Consider the following 16105-nt stretch of genomic DNA (forward strand, 5'->3'; position numbering starts at 1 on the left):
GCGCTCCCTCTTTCTGCAGCCTCCCAAACTCCAATACAATCTCTCTGCCTGGGCCGATGAGTACAGCCGGAGCCCAGCTCAGCAGTTGCCAAGGCCCAGGGATTCCTCCCACCCCAAAGGTGCCAGGACCAAGAGCTCTTGCTGCTCTTCAAGGATCCAGGCAACCCCATTCACAGCCCCACAAACGCTGGCGCTCCCTCTTTCTGCAGCCTCCCAAACTCCAGTAAACCTCTCTGCCTGGACCGACGAGCAGAGCCGGAGCCCAGCTCAGCAGTTGCGAACGCCCAGGGATTCCTCCCACCCCCAAAGGTGCCAGGACCAAAAGCTCTTGCTGCTCTTCAAGGATCCAGGCAACCCCATTCACAGCCCCACAAACGCTGGCGCTCCCTCTTTCTGCAGCCTCCCAAACTCCCAATACAACCTCTCTGCCTGGGCCGCTGAGGACAGCCGGAGCCCAGCTCAGCAGTTGCCAACGCCCAGGGATTCCTCCCACCCCAAAGGTGCCAGGACCAAGAGCTCTTGCTGCTCTTCAAGGATCCAGGCAACCCCATTCACAGCCCCACAAACGCTGGCGCTCCCTCTTTCTGCAGCCTCCCAAACTCCAATACAATCTCTCTGCCTGGGCCGACGAGCAGAGCCGGAGCCCAGCTCAGCAGTTGCGAACGCCCAGGGATTCCTCCCACCCCAAAGGTGCCAGGACCAAAAGCTCTTGCTGCTCTTCAAGGATCCAGGCAACCCCATTCACAGCCCCACAAACGCTGGCGCTCCCTCTTTCTGCAGCCTCCCAAACTCCAATACAACCTCTCTGCCTGGGCCGCTGAGGACAGCCGGAGCCCAGCTCAGCAGTTGCGAACGCCCAGGGATTCCTCCCACCCCAAAGGTGCCAGGACCAAAAGCTCTTGCTGCTCTTCAAGGATCCAGGCAACCCCATTCACAGCCCCACAAACGCTGGCGCTCCCTCTTTCTGCAGCCTCCCAAACTCCAATACAACCTCTCTGCCTGGGCCGATGAGTACAGCCGGAGCCCAGCTCAGCAGTTGCAAACGCCCAGGGATTCCTCCCACCCCAAAGGTGCCAGGACCAAGAGCTCTTGCTGCTATTCAAGGATCCAGGCAACCCCATTCACAGCCCCACAAACGCTGGCACTCCCTCTTTCTGCAGCCTCCCAAACTCCAGTACAACCTCTCTGCCTGGGCCGCTGAGGACAGCCGGAGCCCAGCTCAGCAGTTGCGAACGCCCAGGGATTCCTCCCACCCCAAAGGTGCCAGGACCAAAAGCTCTTGCTGCTCTTCAAGGATCCAGGCAACCCCATTCACAGCCCCACAAACGCTGGCGCTCCCTCTTTCTGCAGCCTCCCAAAGTTTAATAAAATCTCTCTGCCTGGGCCGATGAGTACAGCCGGAGCCCAGCTCAGCAGTTGCGAATGCCCAGGGATTCCTCCCACCCCAAAGGTGCCAGGACCAAGAGCTCTTGCTGCTCTTCAAGGATCCAGGCAACCCCATTCACAGCCCCACAAACGCTGGCACTCCCTCTTTCTGCAGCCTCCCAAACTCCAATACAATCTCTTTGCCTGGGCCGATGAGTACAGCCGGAGCCCAGCTCAGCAGTTGCGAACGCCCAGGGATTCCTCCCACCCCAAAGGTGCCAGGACCAAAAGCTCTTGCTGCTCTTCAAGGATCCAGGCAACCCCATTCACAGCCCCACAAACACTGGCGCTCCCTCTTTCTGCAGCCTCCCAAACTCCAATACAATCTCTCTGCCTGGGCCGCTGAGTAGGCCGGAGCCCAGCTCAGCAGTTGCCAACGCCCAGGGATTCCTCCCCACCCCAAAGGTGCCAGGACCAAAAGCTCTTGCTGCTCTTTAAGGATCCAGGCAACCCCATTCACAGCCCCACAAACACTGGCGCTCCCTCTTTCTGCAGCCTCCCAAACTCCAATACAATCTCTCTGCCTGGGCCGCTGAGTAGGCCGGAGCCCAGCTCAGCAGTTGCGAACGCCCAGGGATTCCTCCCACCCCAAAGGTGCCAGCACCAAAAGCTCTTGCTGCTCTTCAAGGATCCAGGCAACCCCATTCACAGCCCCACAAACGCTGGCGCTCCCTCTTTCTGCAGCCTCCCAAACTCCAATACAACCTCTCTGCCTGGGCCGCTGAGTACAGCCGGAGCCCAGCTCAGCAGTTGCGAACGCCCAGGGATTCCTCCCACCCCAAAGGTGCCAGGACCAAGAGCTCTTGCTGCTCTTTAAGGATCCAGGCAACCCCATTCACAGCCCCACAAACACTGGCGCTCCCTCTTTCTGCAGCCTCCCAAACTCCAATACAATCTCTCTGCCTGGGCCGCTGAGTAGGCCGGAGCCCAGCTCAGCAGTTGCGAACGCCCAGGGATTCCTCCCACCCCAAAGGTGCCAGGACCAAAAGCTCTTGCTGCTCTTTAAGGATCCAGGCAACCCCATTCACAGCCCCACAAACGCTGGCGCTCCCTCTTTCTGCAGCCTCCCAAACTCCAATACAACCTCTCTGCCTGGGCCGCTGAGTACAGCCGGAGCCCAGCTCAGCAGTTGCGAACGCCCAGGGATTCCTCCCACCCCAAAGGTGCCAGGACCAAGAGCTCTTGCTGCTCTTCAAGGATCCAGGCAACCCCATTCACAGCCCCACAAACGCTGGCGCTCCCTCTTTCTGCAGCCTCCCAAACTCCAATACAACCTCTCTGCCTGGGCCGATGAGTACAGCCGGAGCCCAGCTCAGCAGTTGCAAACGCCCAGGGATTCCTCCCACCCCAAAGGTGCCAGGACCAAGAGCTCTTGCTGCTATTCAAGGATCCAGGCAACCCCATTCACAGCCCCACAAACGCTGGCACTCCCTCTTTCTGCAGCCTCCCAAACTCCAGTACAACCTCTCTGCCTGGGCCGCTGAGGACAGCCGGAGCCCAGCTCAGCAGTTGCGAACGCCCAGGGATTCCTCCCACCCCAAAGGTGCCAGGACCAAAAGCTCTTGCTGCTCTTCAAGGATCCAGGCAACCCCATTCACAGCCCCACAAACGCTGGCGCTCCCTCTTTCTGCAGCCTCCCAAAGTTTAATAAAATCTCTCTGCCTGGGCCGATGAGTACAGCCGGAGCCCAGCTCAGCAGTTGCGAATGCCCAGGGATTCCTCCCACCCCAAAGGTGCCAGGACCAAGAGCTCTTGCTGCTCTTCAAGGATCCAGGCAACCCCATTCACAGCCCCACAAACGCTGGCACTCCCTCTTTCTGCAGCCTCCCAAACTCCAATACAATCTCTTTGCCTGGGCCGATGAGTACAGCCGGAGCCCAGCTCAGCAGTTGCGAACGCCCAGGGATTCCTCCCACCCCAAAGGTGCCAGGACCAAAAGCTCTTGCTGCTCTTCAAGGATCCAGGCAACCCCATTCACAGCCCCACAAACACTGGCGCTCCCTCTTTCTGCAGCCTCCCAAACTCCAATACAATCTCTCTGCCTGGGCCGCTGAGTAGGCCGGAGCCCAGCTCAGCAGTTGCGAACGCCCAGGGATTCCTCCCACCCCAAAGGTGCCAGGACCAAAAGCTCTTGCTGCTCTTTAAGGATCCAGGCAACCCCATTCACAGCCCCACAAACACTGGCGCTCCCTCTTTCTGCAGCCTCCCAAACTCCAATACAATCTCTCTGCCTGGGCCGCTGAGTAGGCCGGAGCCCAGCTCAGCAGTTGCGAACGCCCAGGGATTCCTCCCACCCCAAAGGTGCCAGGACCAAAAGCTCTTGCTGCTCTTCAAGGATCCAGGCAACCCCATTCACAGCCCCACAAACGCTGGCGCTCCCTCTTTCTGCAGCCTCCCAAACTCCAATACAACCTCTCTGCCTGGGCCGCTGAGTACAGCCGGAGCCCAGCTCAGCAGTTGCGAACGCCCAGGGATTCCTCCCACCCCAAAGGTGCCAGGACCAAGAGCTCTTGCTGCTCTTTAAGGATCCAGGCAACCCCATTCACAGCCCCACAAACACTGGCGCTCCCTCTTTCTGCAGCCTCCCAAACTCCAATACAATCTCTCTGCCTGGGCCGCTGAGTAGGCCGGAGCCCAGCTCAGCAGTTGCGAACGCCCAGGGATTCCTCCCACCCCAAAGGTGCCAGGACCAAAAGCTCTTGCTGCTCTTTAAGGATCCAGGCAACCCCATTCACAGCCCCACAAACGCTGGCGCTCCCTCTTTCTGCAGCCTCCCAAACTCCAATACAACCTCTCTGCCTGGGCCGCTGAGTACAGCCGGAGCCCAGCTCAGCAGTTGCGAACGCCCAGGGATTCCTCCCACCCCAAAGGTGCCAGGACCAAGAGCTCTTGCTGCTCTTCAAGGATCCAGGAAACCCCATTCACAGCCCCACAAACGCTGGCGCTCCCTCTTTCTGCAGCCTCCCAAACACCAATACAACCTCTCTGCCTGGGCCGCTGAGTACAGCCGGAGCCCAGCTCAGCAGTTGCCAACGCCCAGGGATTCCTCCCACCCCAAAGGTGCCAGGACCAAGAGCTCTTGCTGCTCTTTAAGGATCCAGGCAACCCCATTCACAGCCCCACAAACACTGGCGCTCCCTCTTTCTGCAGCCTCCCAAACTCCAATACAATCTCTCTGCCTGGGCCGCTGAGTAGGCCGGAGCCCAGCTCAGCAGTTGCGAACGCCCAGGGATTCCTCCCACCCCAAAGGTGCCAGGACCAAAAGCTCTTGCTGCTCTTCAAGGATCCAGGCAACCCCATTCACAGCCCCACAAACGCTGGCGCTCCCTCTTTCTGCAGCCTCCCAAACACCAATAAAACCTCTCTGCCTGGGCCGCTGAGGACAGCTGGAGCCCAGCTCAGCAGTTGCGAACGCCCAGGGATTCCTCCCACCCCAAAGGTGCCAGGACCAAAAGCTCTTGCTGCTCTTCAGGGATCCAGGCAACCCCATTCACAGCCCCACAAACGCTGGCGCACCCTCTTTCTGCAGCCTCCCAAAGTGCAATACAATCTCTCTGCCTGGGCCGATGAGTACAGCCGGAGCCCAGCTCAGCAGTTGCCAACGCCCAGGGATTCCTCCCACCCCAAAGGTGCCAGGACCAAAAGCTCTTGCTGCTCTTCAAGGATCCAGGCAACCCCATTCACAGCCCCACAAACGCTGGCGCTCCCTCTTTCTGCAGCCTCCCAAACTCCAATACAACCTCTCTGCCTGGGCCGATGAGTACAGCCGGAGCCCAGCTCAGCAGTTGCAAACGCCCAGGGATTCCTCCCACCCCAAAGGTGCCAGGACCAAGAGCTCTTGCTGCTCTTCAAGGATCCAGGCAACCCCATTCACAGCCCCACAAACGCTGGCGCTCCCTCTTTCTGCAGCCTCCCAAACTCCAATACAATCTCTCTGCCTGGGCCGATGAGTACAGCCGGAGCCCAGCTCAGCAGTTGCCAAGGCCCAGGGATTCCTCCCACCCCAAAGGTGCCAGGACCAAGAGCTCTTGCTGCTCTTCAAGGATCCAGGCAACCCCATTCACAGCCCCACAAACGCTGGCGCTCCCTCTTTCTGCAGCCTCCCAAACTCCAGTACAACCTCTCTGCCTGGACCGACGAGCAGAGCCGGAGCCCAGCTCAGCAGTTGCGAACGCCCAGGGATTCCTCCCACCCCAAAGGTGCCAGGACCAAAAGCTCTTGCTGCTCTTCAAGGATCCAGGCAACCCCATTCACAGCCCCACAAACGCTGGCGCTCCCTCTTTCTGCAGCCTCCCAAACTCCAATACAACCTCTCTGCCTGGGCCGCTGAGGACAGCCGGAGCCCAGCTCAGCAGTTGCCAACGCCCAGGGATTCCTCCCACCCCAAAGGTGCCAGGACCAAGAGCTCTTGCTGCTCTTCAAGGATCCAGGCAACCCCATTCACAGCCCCACAAACGCTGGCGCTCCCTCTTTCTGCAGCCTCCCAAACTCCAATACAATCTCTCTGCCTGGGCCGACGAGCAGAGCCGGAGCCCAGCTCAGCAGTTGCGAACGCCCAGGGATTCCTCCCACCCCAAAGGTGCCAGGACCAAAAGCTCTTGCTGCTCTTCAAGGATCCAGGCAACCCCATTCACAGCCCCACAAACGCTGGCGCTCCCTCTTTCTGCAGCCTCCCAAACTCCAATACAACCTCTCTGCCTGGGCCGCTGAGGACAGCCGGAGCCCAGCTCAGCAGTTGCGAACGCCCAGGGATTCCTCCCACCCCAAAGGTGCCAGGACCAAAAGCTCTTGCTGCTCTTCAAGGATCCAGGCAACCCCATTCACAGCCCCACAAACGCTGGCGCTCCCTCTTTCTGCAGCCTCCCAAACTCCAATACAACCTCTCTGCCTGGGCCGATGAGTACAGCCGGAGCCCAGCTCAGCAGTTGCAAACGCCCAGGGATTCCTCCCACCCCAAAGGTGCCAGGACCAAGAGCTCTTGCTGCTATTCAAGGATCCAGGCAACCCCATTCACAGCCCCACAAACGCTGGCACTCCCTCTTTCTGCAGCCTCCCAAACTCCAGTACAACCTCTCTGCCTGGGCCGCTGAGGACAGCCGGAGCCCAGCTCAGCAGTTGCGAACGCCCAGGGATTCCTCCCACCCCAAAGGTGCCAGGACCAAAAGCTCTTGCTGCTCTTCAAGGATCCAGGCAACCCCATTCACAGCCCCACAAACGCTGGCGCTCCCTCTTTCTGCAGCCTCCCAAAGTTTAATAAAATCTCTCTGCCTGGGCCGATGAGTACAGCCGGAGCCCAGCTCAGCAGTTGCGAATGCCCAGGGATTCCTCCCACCCCAAAGGTGCCAGGACCAAGAGCTCTTGCTGCTCTTCAAGGATCCAGGCAACCCCATTCACAGCCCCACAAACGCTGGCACTCCCTCTTTCTGCAGCCTCCCAAACTCCAATACAATCTCTTTGCCTGGGCCGATGAGTACAGCCGGAGCCCAGCTCAGCAGTTGCGAACGCCCAGGGATTCCTCCCACCCCAAAGGTGCCAGGACCAAAAGCTCTTGCTGCTCTTCAAGGATCCAGGCAACCCCATTCACAGCCCCACAAACACTGGCGCTCCCTCTTTCTGCAGCCTCCCAAACTCCAATACAATCTCTCTGCCTGGGCCGCTGAGTAGGCCGGAGCCCAGCTCAGCAGTTGCCAACGCCCAGGGATTCCTCCCACCCCAAAGGTGCCAGGACCAAAAGCTCTTGCTGCTCTTTAAGGATCCAGGCAACCCCATTCACAGCCCCACAAACACTGGCGCTCCCTCTTTCTGCAGCCTCCCAAACTCCAATACAATCTCTCTGCCTGGGCCGCTGAGTAGGCCGGAGCCCAGCTCAGCAGTTGCGAACGCCCAGGGATTCCTCCCACCCCAAAGGTGCCAGCACCAAAAGCTCTTGCTGCTCTTCAAGGATCCAGGCAACCCCATTCACAGCCCCACAAACGCTGGCGCTCCCTCTTTCTGCAGCCTCCCAAACTCCAATACAACCTCTCTGCCTGGGCCGCTGAGTACAGCCGGAGCCCAGCTCAGCAGTTGCGAACGCCCAGGGATTCCTCCCACCCCAAAGGTGCCAGGACCAAGAGCTCTTGCTGCTCTTTAAGGATCCAGGCAACCCCATTCACAGCCCCACAAACACTGGCGCTCCCTCTTTCTGCAGCCTCCCAAACTCCAATACAATCTCTCTGCCTGGGCCGCTGAGTAGGCCGGAGCCCAGCTCAGCAGTTGCGAACGCCCAGGGATTCCTCCCACCCCAAAGGTGCCAGGACCAAAAGCTCTTGCTGCTCTTTAAGGATCCAGGCAACCCCATTCACAGCCCCACAAACGCTGGCGCTCCCTCTTTCTGCAGCCTCCCAAACTCCAATACAACCTCTCTGCCTGGGCCGCTGAGTACAGCCGGAGCCCAGCTCAGCAGTTGCGAACGCCCAGGGATTCCTCCCACCCCAAAGGTGCCAGGACCAAGAGCTCTTGCTGCTCTTCAAGGATCCAGGCAACCCCATTCACAGCCCCACAAACGCTGGCGCTCCCTCTTTCTGCAGCCTCCCAAACTCCAATACAACCTCTCTGCCTGGGCCGATGAGTACAGCCGGAGCCCAGCTCAGCAGTTGCAAACGCCCAGGGATTCCTCCCACCCCAAAGGTGCCAGGACCAAGAGCTCTTGCTGCTATTCAAGGATCCAGGCAACCCCATTCACAGCCCCACAAACGCTGGCACTCCCTCTTTCTGCAGCCTCCCAAACTCCAGTACAACCTCTCTGCCTGGGCCGCTGAGGACAGCCGGAGCCCAGCTCAGCAGTTGCGAACGCCCAGGGATTCCTCCCACCCCAAAGGTGCCAGGACCAAAAGCTCTTGCTGCTCTTCAAGGATCCAGGCAACCCCATTCACAGCCCCACAAACGCTGGCGCTCCCTCTTTCTGCAGCCTCCCAAAGTTTAATAAAATCTCTCTGCCTGGGCCGATGAGTACAGCCGGAGCCCAGCTCAGCAGTTGCGAATGCCCAGGGATTCCTCCCACCCCAAAGGTGCCAGGACCAAGAGCTCTTGCTGCTCTTCAAGGATCCAGGCAACCCCATTCACAGCCCCACAAACGCTGGCACTCCCTCTTTCTGCAGCCTCCCAAACTCCAATACAATCTCTTTGCCTGGGCCGATGAGTACAGCCGGAGCCCAGCTCAGCAGTTGCGAACGCCCAGGGATTCCTCCCACCCCAAAGGTGCCAGGACCAAAAGCTCTTGCTGCTCTTCAAGGATCCAGGCAACCCCATTCACAGCCCCACAAACACTGGCGCTCCCTCTTTCTGCAGCCTCCCAAACTCCAATACAATCTCTCTGCCTGGGCCGCTGAGTAGGCCGGAGCCCAGCTCAGCAGTTGCGAACGCCCAGGGATTCCTCCCACCCCAAAGGTGCCAGGACCAAAAGCTCTTGCTGCTCTTTAAGGATCCAGGCAACCCCATTCACAGCCCCACAAACACTGGCGCTCCCTCTTTCTGCAGCCTCCCAAACTCCAATACAATCTCTCTGCCTGGGCCGCTGAGTAGGCCGGAGCCCAGCTCAGCAGTTGCGAACGCCCAGGGATTCCTCCCACCCCAAAGGTGCCAGGACCAAAAGCTCTTGCTGCTCTTCAAGGATCCAGGCAACCCCATTCACAGCCCCACAAACGCTGGCGCTCCCTCTTTCTGCAGCCTCCCAAACTCCAATACAACCTCTCTGCCTGGGCCGCTGAGTACAGCCGGAGCCCAGCTCAGCAGTTGCGAACGCCCAGGGATTCCTCCCACCCCAAAGGTGCCAGGACCAAGAGCTCTTGCTGCTCTTTAAGGATCCAGGCAACCCCATTCACAGCCCCACAAACACTGGCGCTCCCTCTTTCTGCAGCCTCCCAAACTCCAATACAATCTCTCTGCCTGGGCCGCTGAGTAGGCCGGAGCCCAGCTCAGCAGTTGCGAACGCCCAGGGATTCCTCCCACCCCAAAGGTGCCAGGACCAAAAGCTCTTGCTGCTCTTTAAGGATCCAGGCAACCCCATTCACAGCCCCACAAACGCTGGCGCTCCCTCTTTCTGCAGCCTCCCAAACTCCAATACAACCTCTCTGCCTGGGCCGCTGAGTACAGCCGGAGCCCAGCTCAGCAGTTGCGAACGCCCAGGGATTCCTCCCACCCCAAAGGTGCCAGGACCAAGAGCTCTTGCTGCTCTTCAAGGATCCAGGAAACCCCATTCACAGCCCCACAAACGCTGGCGCTCCCTCTTTCTGCAGCCTCCCAAACACCAATACAACCTCTCTGCCTGGGCCGCTGAGTACAGCCGGAGCCCAGCTCAGCAGTTGCCAACGCCCAGGGATTCCTCCCACCCCAAAGGTGCCAGGACCAAGAGCTCTTGCTGCTCTTTAAGGATCCAGGCAACCCCATTCACAGCCCCACAAACACTGGCGCTCCCTCTTTCTGCAGCCTCCCAAACTCCAATACAATCTCTCTGCCTGGGCCGCTGAGTAGGCCGGAGCCCAGCTCAGCAGTTGCGAACGCCCAGGGATTCCTCCCACCCCAAAGGTGCCAGGACCAAAAGCTCTTGCTGCTCTTCAAGGATCCAGGCAACCCCATTCACAGCCCCACAAACGCTGGCGCTCCCTCTTTCTGCAGCCTCCCAAACACCAATAAAACCTCTCTGCCTGGGCCGCTGAGGACAGCTGGAGCCCAGCTCAGCAGTTGCGAACGCCCAGGGATTCCTCCCACCCCAAAGGTGCCAGGACCAAAAGCTCTTGCTGCTCTTCAGGGATCCAGGCAACCCCATTCACAGCCCCACAAACGCTGGCGCACCCTCTTTCTGCAGCCTCCCAAAGTGCAATACAATCTCTCTGCCTGGGCCGATGAGTACAGCCGGAGCCCAGCTCAGCAGTTGCCAACGCCCAGGGATTCCTCCCACCCCAAAGGTGCCAGGACCAAAAGCTCTTGCTGCTCTTCAAGGATCCAGGCAACCCCATTCACAGCCCCACAAACGCTGGCGCTCCCTCTTTCTGCAGCCTCCCAAACTCCAATACAACCTCTCTGCCTGGGCCGATGAGTACAGCCGGAGCCCAGCTCAGCAGTTGCGAACGCCCAGGGATTCCTCCCACCCCAAAGGTGCCAGGACCAAAAGCTCTTGCTGCTCTTCAAGGATCCAGGCAACCCCATTCACAGCCCCACAAACGCTGGCGCTCCCTCTTTCTGCAGCCTCCCAAACTCCAATACAACCTCTCTGCCTGGGCCGCTGAGGACAGCCGGAGCCCAGCTCAGCAGTTGCGAACGCCCAGGGATTCCTCCCACCCCAAAGGTGCCAGGACCAAGAGCTCTTGCTGCTCTTCAAGGATCCAGGCAACCCCATTCACAGCCCCACAAACGCTGGCGCTCCCTCTTTCTGCAGCCTCCCAAACTCCAATACAATCTCTCTGCCTGGGCCGACGAGCAGAGCCGGAGCCCAGCTCAGCAGTTGCGAACGCCCAGGGATTCCTCCCACCCCAAAGGTGCCAGGACCAAAAGCTCTTGCTGCTCTTCAAGGATCCAGGCAACCCCATTCACAGCCCCACAAACGCTGGCGCTCCCTCTTTCTGCAGCCTCCCAAACTCCAATACAACCTCTCTGCCTGGGCCGCTGAGGACAGCCTGAGCCCAGCTCAGCAGTTGCCAACGCCCAGGGATTCCTCCCACCCCAAAGGTGCCAGGACCAAAAGCTCTTGCTGCTCTTCAAGGATCCAGGCAACCCCATTCACAGCCCCACAAACGCTGGCGCTCCCTCTTTCTGCAGCCTCCCAAACTCCAATACAACCTCTCTGCCTGGGCCGATGAGTACAGCCGGAGCCCAGCTCAGCAGTTGCAAACGCCCAGGGATTCCTCCCACCCCAAAGGTGCCAGGACCAAGAGCTCTTGCTGCTATTCAAGGATCCAGGCAACCCCATTCACAGCCCCACAAACGCTGGCACTCCCTCTTTCTGCAGCCTCCCAAACTCCAGTACAACCTCTCTGCCTGGGCCGCTGAGGACAGCCGGAGCCCAGCTCAGCAGTTGCGAACGCCCAGGGATTCCTCCCACCCCAAAGGTGCCAGGACCAAAAGCTCTTGCTGCTCTTCAAGGATCCAGGCAACCCCATTCACAGCCCCACAAACGCTGGCGCTCCCTCTTTCTGCAGCCTCCCAAAGTTTAATAAAATCTCTCTGCCTGGGCCGACGAGCAGAGCCGGAGCCCAGCTCAGCAGTTGCGAATGCCCAGGGATTCCTCCCACCCCAAAGGTGCCAGGTCCAAAAGCTCTTGCTGCTCTTCAAGGATCCAGGCAACCCCATTCACAGCCCCACAAACGCTGGCGCTCCCTCTTTCTGCAGCCTCCCAAACTCCAATACAATCTCTCTGCCTGGGCCGACGAGCAGAGCCGGAGCCCAGCTCAGCAGTTGCGAACGCCCAGGGATTCCTCCCACCCCAAAGGTGCCAGGACCAAAAGCTCTTGCTGCTCTTCAAGGATCCAGGCAACCCCATTCACAGCCCCACAAACGCTGGCGCTCCCTCTTTCTGCAGCCTCCCAAACTCCAATACAACCTCTCTGCCTGGGCCGCTGAGGACAGCCTGAGCCCAGCTCAGCAGTTGCGAACGCCCAGGGATTCCTCCCACCCCAAAGGTGCCAGGACCAAAAGCTCTTGCTGCTCTTCAAGGATCCAGGCAACCCCATTCACAGCCCCACAAACGCTGGCGCTCCCTCTTTCTGCAGCCTCCCAAACTCCAATACAACCTCTCTGCCTGGGCCGATGAGTACAGCCGGAGCCCAGCTCAGCAGTTGCAAACGCCCAGGGATTCCTCCCACCCCAAAGGTGCCAGGACCAAGAGCTCTTGCTGCTATTCAAGGATCCAGGCAACCCCATTCACAGCCCCACAAACGCTGGCACTCCCTCTTTCTGCAGCCTCCCAAACTCCAGTACAACCTCTCTGCCTGGGCCGCTGAGGACAGCCGGAGCCCAGCTCAGCAGTTGCCAACGCCCAGGGATTCCTCCCACCCCAAAGGTGCCAGGACCAAAAGCTCTTGCTGCTCTTCAAGGATCCAGGCAACCCCATTCACAGCCCCACAAACGCTGGCGCTCCCTCTTTCTGCAGCCTCCCAAACTCCAATACAACCTCTCTGCCTGGGCCGATGAGTACAGCCGGAGCCCAGCTCAGCAGTTGCCAACGCCCAGGGATTCCTCCCACCCCAAAGGTGCCAGGTCCAAAAGCTCTTGCTGCTCTTCAAGGATCCAGGCAACCCCATTCACAGCCCCACAAACGCTGGCGCTCCCTCTTTCTGCAGCCTCCCAAACTCCAATACAATCTCTCTGCCTGGGCCGCTGAGTAGGCCGGAGCCCAGCTCAGCAGTTGCCAACGCCCAGGGATTCCTCCCACCCCAAAGGTGCCAGGACCAAGAGCTCTTGCTGCTCTTCAAGGATCCAGGCAACCCCATTCACAGCCCCACAAACGCTGGCGCTCCCTCTTTCTGCAGCCTCCCAAACTCCAGTACAACCTCTCTGCCTGGACCGACGAGCAGAGCCGGAGCCCAGCTCAGCAGTTGCGAACGCCCAGGGATTCCTCCCACCCCAAAGGTGCCAGGACCAAAAGCTCTTGCTGCTCTTCAAGGATCCAGGCAACCCCATTCACAGCCCCACAAACGCTGGCGCTCCCTCTTTCTGCAGCCTCCCAAACTCCAATACAACCTCTCTGCCTGGGCCGCTGAGGACAGCCGGAGCCCAGCTCAGCAGTTGCGAACGCCCAGGGATTCCTCCCACCCCAAAGGTGCCAGGACCAAGAGCTCTTGCTGCTCTTCAAGGATCCAGGCAACCCCATTCACAGCCCCACAAACGCTGGCGCTCCCTCTTTCTGCAGCCTCCCAAACTCCAATACAATCTCTCTGCCTGGGCCGACGAGCAGAGCCGGAGCCCAGCTCAGCAGTTGCGAACGCCCAGGGATTCCTCCCACCCCAAAGGTGCCAGGACCAAAAGCTCTTGCTGCTCTTCAAGGATCCAGGCAACCCCATTCACAGCCCCACAAACGCTGGCGCTCCCTCTTTCTGCAGCCTCCCAAACTCCAATACAACCTCTCTGCCTGGGCCGCTGAGGACAGCCTGAGCCCAGCTCAGCAGTTGCGAACGCCCAGGGATTCCTCCCACCCCAAAGGTGCCAGGACCAAAAGCTCTTGCTGCTCTTCAAGGATCCAGGCAACCCCATTCACAGCCCCACAAACGCTGGCGCTCCCTCTTTCTGCAGCCTCCCAAACTCCAATACAACCTCTCTGCCTGGGCCGATGAGTACAGCCGGAGCCCAGCTCAGCAGTTGCAAACGCCCAGGGATTCCTCCCACCCCAAAGGTGCCAGGACCAAGAGCTCTTGCTGCTATTCAAGGATCCAGGCAACCCCATTCACAGCCCCACAAACGCTGGCACTCCCTCTTTCTGCAGCCTCCCAAACTCCAGTACAACCTCTCTGCCTGGGCCGCTGAGGACAGCCGGAGCCCAGCTCAGCAGTTGCCAACGCCCAGGGATTCCTCCCACCCCAAAGGTGCCAGGACCAAAAGCTCTTGCTGCTCTTCAAGGATCCAGGCAACCCCATTCACAGCCCCACAAACGCTGGCGCTCCCTCTTTCTGCAGCCTCCCAAAGTTTAATAAAATCTCTCTGCCTGGGCCGACGAGCAGAGCCGGAGCCCAGCTCAGCAGTTGCGAACGCCCAGGGATTCCTCCCACCCCAAAGGTGCCAGGACCAAGAGCTCTTGCTGCTCTTCAAGGATCCAGGCAACCCCATTCACAGCCCCACAAACGCTGGCACTCCCTCTTTCTGCAGCCTCCCAAACTCCAATACAATCTCTTTGCCTGGGCCGATGAGTACAGCCGGAGCCCAGCTCAGCAGTTGCGAACGCCCAGGGATTCCTCCCACCCCAAAGGTGCCAGGACCAAAAGCTCTTGCTGCTCTTCAAGGATCCAGGCAACCCCATTCACAGCCCCACAAACGCTGGCGCTCCCTCTTTCTGCAGCCTCCCAAAGTCCAGTACAACCTCTCTGCCTGGGCCGCTGAGGACAGCCGGAGCCCAGCTCAGCAGTTGCCAACGCCCAGGGATTCCTCCCACCCCAAAGGTGCCAGGACCAAAAGCTCTTGCTGCTCTTCAAGGATCCAGGCAACCCCATTCACAGCCCCACAAACGCTGGCGCTCCCTCTTTCTGCAGCCTCCCAAACTCCAATACAATCTCTTTGCCTGGGCCGATGAGGACAGCCGGAGCCCAGCTCAGCAGTTGCGAACGCCCAGGGATTCCTCCCACCCCAAAGGTGCCAGGACCAAAAGCTCTTGCTGCTCTTCAAGGATCCAGGCAACCCCATTCACAGCCCCACAAACGCTGGCGCTCCCTCTTTCTGCAGCCTCCCAAAGTCCAATACAACCTCTCTGCCTGGGCCGCTGAGGACAGCCGGAGCCCAGCTCAGCAGTTGCCAACGCCCAGGGATTCCTCCCACCCCAAACGTGCCAGGACCAAAAGCTCTTGCTGCTCTTTAAGGATCCAGGCAACCCCATTCACAGCCCCACAAACACTGGCGCTCCCTCTTTCTGCAGCCTCCCAAACTCCAATACAATCTCTCTGCCTGGGCCGCTGAGTAGGCCGGAGCCCAGCTCAGCAGTTGCGAACGCCCAGGGATTCCTCCCACCCCAAAGGTGCCAGGACCAAAAGCTCTTGCTGCTCTTCAAGGATCCAGGCAACCCCATTCACAGCCCCACAAACGCTGGCGCTCCCTCTTTCTGCAGCCTCCCAAACTCCAATACAACCTCTCTGCCTGGGCCGCTGAGTACAGCCGGAGCCCAGCTCAGCAGTTGCGAACGCCCAGGGATTCCTCCCACCCCAAAGGTGCCAGGACCAAGAGCTCTTGCTGCTCTTCAAGGATCCAGGAAACCCCATTCACAGCCCCACAAACGCTGGCGCTCCCTCTTTCTGCAGCCTCCCAAACACCAATACAACCTCTCTGCCTGGGCCGCTGAGTACAGCCGGAGCCCAGCTCAGCAGTTGCCAACGCCCAGGGATTCCTCCCACCCCAAAGGTGCCAGGACCAAGAGCTCTTGCTGCTCTTTAAGGATCCAGGCAACCCCATTCACGGCCCCACAAACACTGGCGCTCCCTCTTTCTGCAGCCTCCCAAACTCCAATACAATCTCTCTGCCTGGGCCGCTGAGTAGGCCGGAGCCCAGCTCAGCAGTTGCGAACGCCCAGGGATTCCTCCCACCCCAAAGGTGCCAGGACCAAAAGCTCTTGCTGCTCTTCAAGGATCCAGGCAACCCCATTCACAGCCCCACAAACGCTGGCGCTCCCTCTTTCTGCAGCCTCCCAAACACCAATAAAACCTCTCTGCCTGGGCCGCTGAGGACAGCTGGAGCCCAGCTCAGCAGTTGCGAACGCCCAGGGATTCCTCCCACCCCAAAGGTGCCAGGACCAAAAGCTCTTGCTGCTCTTCAGGGATCCAGGCAACCCCATTCACAGCCCCACAAACGCTGGCTCTCCCTCTTTCTGCAGCCTCCCAAAGTGCAATACAATCTCTCTGCCTGGGCCGCTGAGGACAGCCGGAGCCCAGCTCAGCAGTTGCGAACGCCCAGGGATTCCTCCCACCCCAAAGGTGCCAGGACCAAGAGCTCTTGCTGCTCTTCAAGGATCCAG

Source organism: Platalea leucorodia (genome assembly GCF_965183815.1).
Source record: "Platalea leucorodia genome assembly, chromosome: 1".
In the NCBI taxonomy this organism is placed as follows: Eukaryota; Metazoa; Chordata; class Aves; order Pelecaniformes; family Threskiornithidae; genus Platalea; species Platalea leucorodia.